Source organism: Micromys minutus, assembly GCF_963924665.1.
Source record: "Micromys minutus genome assembly, chromosome: X".
NCBI lineage: Eukaryota > Metazoa > Chordata > Mammalia > Rodentia > Muridae > Micromys > Micromys minutus.
Window position 1 is genome coordinate 60,236,056 of NC_137970.1, and position 10,419 is coordinate 60,246,474.

Consider the following 10,419-nt stretch of genomic DNA (forward strand, 5'->3'; position numbering starts at 1 on the left):
TAAGGCTAAGGACACTGTCAAGAAAACAAAATGGCAGCCAACAGAGTGGGAAAAAAATCTTTACTATCCTCACATCAGATAGAGGCCTAATATCCAAGGTATACAAAAACTCAACAAGCTAGACACCAGAGAATCAAACAACCCTATTAAAAAATGGGGTACAGAGCTAAACAAAACATTCTCAATTGAGGAATATGGAATGGCTGAGAAACATCTAAGGAAGTGTTCGACATCCTTAGCCATCAGGGAAATGCATATCAAAACAACCCTGAGATTCTACCTCACACAAGTCAGATTGGCCAAGATCCAAAACTCAGATGACAGCAGATGCTGGCAAGGTTGTGGAGAAAGAGGAACACTTCTCCACTCTTGGTGGGTTTGTAAACTGATACAACCACTCTGGAAATCAGTCTGGTGATTCCTCAGAAAATTGGACATAGTACTACCTGTATATCCAGCTATTCCACTTCTGGGCATATACCCCAGAGACACTCCAATATACAACAAAGATGTATGCACCAAGAAAACTTTGACTAATTCCGGGTTACATCCTGTTTCACATGTCCTTCTTGCTCATTGTAACTGTAAGACCTTAATGCACACTATCAAACCTTTGGGGAAAAAAAAGCCATACACTGACAAAAATGTATTTGTATCCTTGTATGCAAAATGATTAAAATTTGTTCTTTTATCTTTGGTTTTTAAAATAAAGTTCTTCAAAAAAAACATGAAGGGGTGTTGATTTGTCAAGTATTTTCTCAGCATCTAACGAGATGATCATGTTTTTTTTTTTTTTTTCATTAATTTTGCTAGTTTTATTAGAGCCTTACAATGTAAGACATTAAATTATAAATTCAGGTCATACATTTAGAAAATAAATTACAAATCAATGCAAATACTTTTAAGGTATGATGTGCCAACAAAGTTTAAATGCTATAATTAACTGGAGATCAGTTTGTAAGCTCTCCAGAATCCATCATGAATACAAAGGTTGAAAGGAACAAGGGAGAAGGAAAGATATTTGCAAATATTCTTTCTTTATTTGAGTTTGTTTATATAGTGGATTATGTTGATGGATTTCTATATACTGATCATTATAAGAATTCCAGTGATGAAGCCTATTTGATCATGATGGATAATTTTATTGATGTTTTCATGGATTTTATTGTTGAGAATTTTATTGAATATGTTTGCATAGATGTCCATAAGGGAGATTGGTTTGAACTTCTCTTCTGTGCTGGGTCCTTGTGTGGTTTAGGTACAAGCAAAATTTTGGCTTCAGAAACTGAACTGAGTAGTGGTCCTTCTGTTTCTATTTTGTGGAATTGTTTGAAGAGTATTAATATTATGTCTTTTTTATGTGTCTGATAGAAATCTACATTAAATCCATCTTGTCCTGGGATTTTTGTTTGAAAAAATTTCAAGGACTTTTCTATCTCTTTAGGGGTTATGGGATCATTTAGATGATTTGTCTGGTTCTGATTTAAATTTGGTACCTACCTGTCTAGAAAATTGTCCATTTCATCTATATTTTTCAGTTTTGTTGAACATAGGCTTTTCTAATAAGATATGATGATTATTTTGAATTTGCTTATTTCTGTTGTTATGTTTCCCTTCTCATTTCTGATTTTCCTTATTTGTATACACTCCCTGTGCTCTCTGGTTATTCTGGCTAAAGTTTTATCTATCTTGTTGATTTTTTCAAAGAACCAACAACTCGTTTTGTTGATTATTGGTATAGTATTTTTTTTTTTTGTTTCTTCTTGGTTAATTTTGGCCCTGAGTTTGATTATTTCCTGCTTTCTACTCTTCTTGGCTGTATTATTCTTTGTCTTCTAGAGTTTTCAGGTGCGCTCTCAAGCTACTGGTGTATGCTCTCTCCAGTTTCTCTTTGCAGACACTCAAAGCTATGAGTTTTCCTCTTATCAGAGCTTTCATTGTGTTCTATAAGTTTGGTTATGTTGTGCTTTAATTTTCATGAAATTCTTAAAAGAGTTTAATGTCTTTTATTTTTAACTTCACCAAGTTTTCATTGAGTAGAACAATGTTCAGCTTCCATGTGCTTGTGGGCTTTTTGTTGTTTCTTTTTTTATTAAAAACCAGCCTTATTCTATTATGATCTGATAGGATACATGGGATTATTTTAGTTTTCTTGTATCTCTTGAGGTCTATTTTGTGTCTGGTTATGGGGTCAGTTTTAGAGAAGGCACCATGAAATGAAGTGCTGATAAGGTTTATTGTTTTGTTTTAGGATGAAATGTTCTATAGATGTCTATAAAATCCATTTGTTTCATAACTTCTGTTAATTTCACTGTTTCTCCATTCAGTTTCCTTTTCCATGATCTGCCTATTGATGGGAGTGGATTTTTGAACTCTCCCAGTATTATTGTGTGTGGAACAATGTATGCTTTGAGCTTTAGTAATGTTTCTTTTATGTATGTGGGTGCCCTTGCTTTTAGAAAATAAACATTTAGAATTGAGAGTTCATCTTGGTAGATTTTTTTTTTTTGATGAGTATGAAGTTCCTTTTCTGATGTTTTTTGTAACTTTTGGTTGAAAGTCAATTTTATTTGATATTAGTATAACTACTTCAGCTTGTTTCTTCAACTCATATGCTTGGAAAATATTTTTCCAGCATTTTACTCTGAAGTAGTGTTAACTTTGTAACTGAGGTACATTTTCTGTATGCAGCAAAATGTTGGGTCCTGTTTACGCATACAGTCTGTTAGTTAATGTCTTTTTACTGTGGAATTGGGTACATTGATGTTAAGAGATATTAAGGAATAGTGATTGTTTTCTGATATTTTTTGTTGTTGTTTGAGGTGGAATTATGTTTGTATGGATATCTTCTTTTGAGTTTGTTTAAAGATTACTTTCTTGGTTTACTTAGGATGTAGTTTGCTTCCTCATGTTAGAGATATCTTCTATTATTCTTGGTATGGGTAGATTTGTGGAAATATATTGTGTAAATTTGTTTTTATGTTGGAATACCCTTATTTCTCCATTTGTGTTAATTGAGAGTTTTGCTGAGTATAGTAGCCTGGGCTGGCATTTGTGTTCTCTTTTGGTCTGAATGACATCTGTTCATAACCTTCTCCTTTTCTTTTGAGAAGTATGGTCTAATTATGATTTTTCTGCCTTCATATATTACTTGACCTATTTTCCTTCCTGCTTTTACTATTTTTCTGTGTTTTTTTTTTTTTTTTTTTTTTTTTTTTTTTTTTTTTTTTTTTTTTTCATTTGGCGTTTAGACTATTATGTGACTGGAGAAATTTCTTTTCTGGTCCAGTCTATTTGAAGTTCTGTAGCCTTCTTGTCTGTTCACAGGCATCTCTTTCTCTAGGTTAGTGATGCTTTCTACTGCAGTTTTGTCAAAGATATTTACTGGCCCTTTGAGTTGAGAAACTTTCTGCTTTTTTATATGTATTGTCTTTAGGTTCCGCCTTTTCATTGTATGTTGGATTTCTTGGATGGTTTTGGTTGGGAGTTTTTTTCATTTATTTATTTATGTTTTTAATTTTGAATTGACAGTTGCATGAACATTTTCTCTGGTGCATCTTCTGTACCTGAGAGTCTCTCTTCTATTTCTTGTATTCTATTGGTGATGCTTGTGCCTATGACTTCTGATCTTTCTACTAGGTTTTGTCTCTCCAGGGTTCTCTCTTTTGTGATTTATTTATTGTGTCTATTTCTATTTTTTGATCATGGATGGTTTGTTTATGTCCTTCACCTGTTTGGTTGATTTTTTTTTTTTTATTTCCTCTTTAAGGGCTTCTACTTGTTTGCCTGGGTTTGCCTGTATTTTCTTAAGGTACTTATTGATATCCTTCTTAAAGTCCTCAAACATCATTATGAGTTTTGACTTTAAATCAGATTTTTTTTCTTTTCCGGTGTGTTAATAAATCCAGGACTTGCTATAGTGAGTAAACTGTGCTCTGATGATGCCAAGTAGCTTCAGTTTCTGATGTGTATGTTCTTGTGCTTTCCTCTCACAAACTGGTTATTTCTAGTGCTACCCACCACCATAGCTGTCGCTGACTGAAGACTATTTTACTTGTGATCCTTATTGTGTCAGACTACCTCAGAGCCCAGGTCTCTCATGATTCTGTGATCTTGTGATTCTGAAATCCTGAGTGCCAGAGCACCAGGAAGTCAAGATTCCTCTGACATACTGAAGTTCTGGTTTGACCAGAACTGAAGACCTGTTGTGTCAGAGCTCCTAGAAGTCTAGTTTTCTCTGGTTGTTGCAGGAGTGCTTTTGAGCGGCAGGGCCCTGACTTTCCTTCAGGCACAAATATAAGCTGGAAGAAACCAGTTCTTCTGGCTGGGTGGGGATTTGTGTTCCCCTGCTTCTTATGTGGGTGTCAGTTATCTGGTTGTTGGTGAAGATGTTGTGACCTTAACTCTGACCTTGAGTGTGTCAGAGCTCTAGTATTCCTGGGTGTGTCTGTTCTCTTATGAGTTGAGCTTCCTCTGTGATACAGTTATCCCGAGCCTGTTGGCTTATCTGTAATCCTGTGTTCCTGAGCATTTAAAAATAGCTGAGTGACTGGCTTCCTTAGGTTGTCCTATGAATTGTTACAGAACCTGTGCCCAAGAACTGCTCAAGGCACACATTCAGACCGGAAGAGACCTGCACCACTAGCTGGTTTGGAGTTTCTGCATCGCTAGATATCAGGGGACCCAATTACTCTGGGTGTTGGGAGAGATGTGTCCTTCTCATCTGTGATCATGGGCATGTTAGTGTAACTGGGTGATACAAATGGAGGTTCTTCATTTTGGAAATTCTTTGTATGAATGAAATGATGGATGAAGTAAGAAAAAAGGTATACATATTTCAGGAAGTGCAATTGGTTTAATAAAAAATCACAGAATATTTGAGCTTTTTCTTATCCAACTATTAATTCTGTGATAGGAGAAACATATTTCTGCTTTATTGCTTACAAATTTCAACCAATTAGAATAGTATTCAAATCTAAAAAGCTATTGATATGATATAAATAAATATGGCAATACAAATTCAGTATTGCATATGAAGGACTATTCGTTACTCAAAATACTGAAAATCTATTATTAAGGCATTTATTTGTATAATACTTTCATTAGCCTTAAGTTGTTTTTAAGAAGTAAATATTCAGCATTTCATATTTACATTTAACATATTTATATTTTATACATTTCCCAGATGAAAATTTTCTCTTAAGTTTATACACCTTAGAATCAAGGAACTTTCAGGAGGAAGAATGACTTCCAAGACTAACAGAAATTTAGGCAAATATAATATATTAACTAACTAAAAGTTAATATTTTCCTGTATTTTGAATGGTTTCTTCAACAAATAAGTTAATCTTGCACAATTTTTATAAATACTAAAATAACAATAACAAAAGCTTTATTTTATATGGTAATACAATTTTGCATGAATGTAACTGTGACTTAGTTTTATTCTTTCATAATTATTTTTATTTATAAGAGGCATTTCTTCTTTTCATTTTAAGAATTAGCATTTATACAAGATCATAATCTCAAGCATATAATCAGGGCTTACCACATTTATATCAGTTTTTCTTACTATAATCTATAGCAAAAAAATTGTAAAATAGGACATTCTTTGTGCACAGTGCTAACTACATCAGATGTATTCATTTTTTATGCACCACTCACTGTTTTATGCATCAGCACATTTTTTTGACCATTTCTGACAGCAACTGATTTAAAATGTTCATTTTTATATTCTCAACACAGTTATCAAATCTTTAGACCTTGAGGAAAAGAAGCAAATTAAAGCTATTAGCATGTTAGAAATTTGTTTGATTTACTCATTATGAATGATTCTGAATCTGAGGAGCTCAAGTAAGATGCCTACAGGCATGGAAAAGTTTGATTGACATTGTCAGGAAAGCCAAGGACAAAGAAGACACTCTTAATAAATCTTAAATAGCATTAAAAAATATTGGATTTTAATTGGGTAAAAGCAAGTCATAATCATTACTATGTTAATATGAGTCTAAAGAATGAATACCTAAGTGACAAGCCTTGGAATTTTCTTCTTAGAATTGCTGCCTTTAATATTTCATTTGATACAGGAAGATATTTTGTATTTCTCCCTTGTATTGCTTTTTAATCGATGTATTTTTCTCATTTGAAATCAGATGAAGTATCAACAAACCATGTTTTAGAAATATGTATCTAATGAGGCTGAAATATATTTTATTATTTGGAAGACAAAAACACTGAAATAAAAATGTTATAGTGATCAAATGAGGAAGAAACAACCTATAATTGAAAAAAAAATATTATACACATGTACTTTAAAATGACACCACAACAAGAGTATAGATGAATAAAGATAAAGGTTAATTTGTAGCAAGCAAAGATGTACTAAATGAAATTATTCTTTCTACCAACCAGAATTAAATGTAATTTTGTATCTCATCATTGGACAATTCTGACTCAGTTCCTGACAAGGATGCAAAAGAGCTACTAAATAACATCAGGCCTTTCAAAGAAGACTAGATTTACATGATGTGTCTTGTAAACAATTCAGAAATTCAGAGCAAGAGCAGACAGAAACAAATAATTTTGCGAATTATTTATTTTATATATTTGGCCCACATACATGTTCAATAACTGTGTAAATCTACAGTACAAGCATTGTGATATTAAGTATCTGAGCAAAGAATTCAATTTATATTTGTCTCCTGAAGCAATAAATATACTTAATGTCTCAGTAGCCTGTTTTAAGAAAAACAGTGTTTCACCACTTCAAACGTATTACTTTTCTTCATTATTTTAGCATATCCTAACATACATAACTATGAAATTTTAATCTTACATAGGAATAATTATACATGGCTGGTCACATATTGCAGCACTAACCAATTTTTCATTAATTGTAACTTATCTAAAGTACTTTTACTAAATATTGTTAATTGAATTTCCATTTTATTTTAATGTTTTAATCGAACACAATTACTATATGATACAACATACCAAATACCACAAGAATAGGCATTTTGGAGACAATTTTCTATAATACAAATACATGGTATTTAGTATACAGATATCCCAGATATAGAATTTCTGTTTGTGTTTGTGTGTGTTTGTGTGTGTGTGTGTGTGTATGTGTGTGTGTGTGTGTGTGTGTGTGTGTGTGTGTGTGTGTGTGTATGTGTAGAATCAAAAACAATGAAAATTAAATATGGCTCATAAAATTTATCTGACTAAGCATTCTTAGCCTCTTAGCAATCTGAGTGGTGTGTGGTAGTATCTCAGGGTTGTTTTGATTTGCATTTCCCTGATGACTAGGGATGTTGAGCATTTCTTTAGGTGCTTCTTGAATATTCAGTATTCCTTGGTTGAGAATTCTGTGTTTCGCTCTGTACCCCATTTTAATAAGATTTTCTGATTCCCTGAAGTCTAATCTCTTAGGTTTTTTATATATATTAAATATTAACCCTCTATCATATGGGAAGATATTTTCCCAATCTGTTGGTTGCTATTTAGTCCACTAGACCATGTCCTTAGCCTTACAGAAACTTTGCAATTTCATAAGGTCCCATGTGTGGATTCTTGATTTTAGAGCATAAGCCATTAGTGTTTTTTTTGGGAAATTTCCCCTGTGCCAATGTGTCCTAAGCCCTTCCCTACTTATCTTCTATTGGGTTCAGTGTACCTGGTTTTATGTGGAATGTCTCCAATCCACTTTGACTTAAGCTTTGTACAAGGAGATAAAATATGGACAATTTGCATTCTTCTGCATACTGACTGCCAGTTTTAATAGCACCAATTTTTAAAGATGCTGTTCTTTTTTCATTGAATGGATTTAGCTCCTTTGTCAAAGATCAGGTCACCATAGGTGTGTAGGTTCATTTCTGGGTCTTCAATTCTGTTCCACTGATCTACCTGCTTATCTCAAACTATATTAAAAATCAATTGTGATGAAACCACATGATACTGTTACAGTTTCTATAGGAAGTTAAACATATTTTATAAAATTATATCATAACACAAATACTGATATCATGAAAAATATTTTACTTTATGAATATTGTAGTCTGCTTAAAGTATGAATTCCCTTAATGATTAAACCTGCATTTATATTTTCAATATTTAATAATAATATCATTATAGACATGATACCATTCAATGTGTACATTTTCAAAGAGGTTGTTGTATTATGGAAGGAGTCTTAAGGTATTTTCAGTCATACAACTGAAAATTAAAATATTAACATTAGTTGTAGAATATTACTCAGATTCAAAAAAGAACATATATAATGGATGAGTCAAGACAAATGCGTACACTTTTTACTAATTTAATTGTTTTTTCTACATTGATGAAACTATACAACTTTAAAACGTTTCTCTTGTTACAGTAAATACATATATATAAATATATGTGTGTATCTCCTTATATTTATTGACTTTTAAAATAAATAACAGTTATATACTTATGGATATGAAATAAGAAATAGTATTTGCCTCTAATATTCAAGTTTTGGCTTGTTTCCCACAAAAAAATTCTAAACTCATTTTTAAAGAAACAGTTTTTAAGCTACAAATTTGAACATAGAGAAAGTACCTGGAAAAATTATGTATAATCCCTATAATAGCAAGAAACTCTTTTTAGTTAGGAAATAAATAGGCTTAGAATATCCTTTACTCAACGGCAAACTTTGTCAGAGTTTGGTTTCAATTTGCTCTAATAAAGCACCATGGCCAAAAGCAATGTGTGGTCGAAGAAGTTTATTTCTTAGTTTCCTGTGTATAGACATTTTCTGACGGAAATCAGGGAAAAGACTTCAACCAAGAACCTGGAAGCAAAAATAGGGGCAGTGATCATGAAGGAATACCCCTTTTAAGCTTGCTCCACATGATTACCTTGTTCACCCTGTTTTTTTTTTTTTTGAACAGTCCATGACCTTCTGCCCAGAGATAACAATGACAGCTTACTTGACCCTCCTGTGTAAATCGTCAACGAAGAAAATGCACCAGAAACATTCCTTTAGGCCAAATAATTTTTTCCACTTGCTCGGTTGTGTGGTTTCTCCTTCCCAAATGATACCTGCTTTTGTTTAAAGTTCACAATATATAAAGCAGGACACCCAACATGGTAACTAAATTTTAGACAATGCAAAATAATTTCTATCTGAGTTATGTTAGATTCATCATGAATAAGTAATAAAATAAATTAAATAAATCTCCTATGTAATATGATATTTTCAATATTAATTAAGGAAACTAAGCTATCTCAACTATAATTCATTTTTTTATAATCAAAATATAACTTAAATTTTGGGTGCAATTTTGCTACTAAGATGGCATTTTGTGGTAGTTTGAAAAAGAATGCCTCCTATAGACTCATATATTTTAATACTTGGTCCAGGGGGAGTGGCACTACTAGGAGGAGATTTCTTGAAGTGGCTGTACATATGAAGGAAGGTCTGTGGAAAGATACTCTTAGAGAAACCAAACTCTTACTTCACCCCCATTTTACCATTCAGTGATTTAATGAACTTTCTTCAAAGATGGAAAAGTTTTGTCTCAAAAAATCTTACTGTCAGCAAATGTTGCCTATTCATGTTTGATTTCTAGAACTATCATTTTAAACTTGATGGTATATATAACAAAATATTTGCTTTCTCATATTATGGAAACTCTAAGGCCAAGATCAAGCTGTTGGACAAATTTTCATACTCTTGGGTCTATGATATTGACTGTGAATATATATCTTCATGTGTTCTAATGACTTTTCATAAGCAAACACCCAGATTTGGGTTGGGTTTCACTTTAATAGTATTTAAATACCATTTTACTAATTAATTTTATTAGGATTTCACTCATATGAATTGACAGTATAACCAAATAACTTTTATTAAAAAAAAAAAAAAAAAAAAAAAAAAAAACACTTAGAGGCTGGCTTACAATTTCAGATGTTTAGTCCATTATTACCATGGTGATATCACTATGGGGATCATGATACCATCTAGACAGGCATAGGGCTGGAGAAGAAACTAAGAGGTTAACATCTTGATTTGCAGGGAGCAGAAGGGGAATGTATGCCACAGTGGGCATAGCTTGAGCATAGAAGACTTCAAAGCCCATCCAAAAAAGTCATGCTCCTCCAAAAAGGTCACACCTACTTCAACAAGGTCATACCTTTTAATATTGCCACACCCTATGGTAAAAGATTCAAATATATGACTTTTGGAGGGAATTCCTATTCAAACCACCATATAGAATTACTAAGGCAACTAATTTAACACAATGGTTTAGAGGTGTAAAATTGAGCTTATCACAGTAGTTAAAAAAGAAGTAAAAATTGGCAGTATTATTAAGTCCTGTCTTCTACCAAATTTTATCATGATAGTTTGAAATATTTTTGGGCACCCAAAAATAGTTGAACATCAGAAGGAAC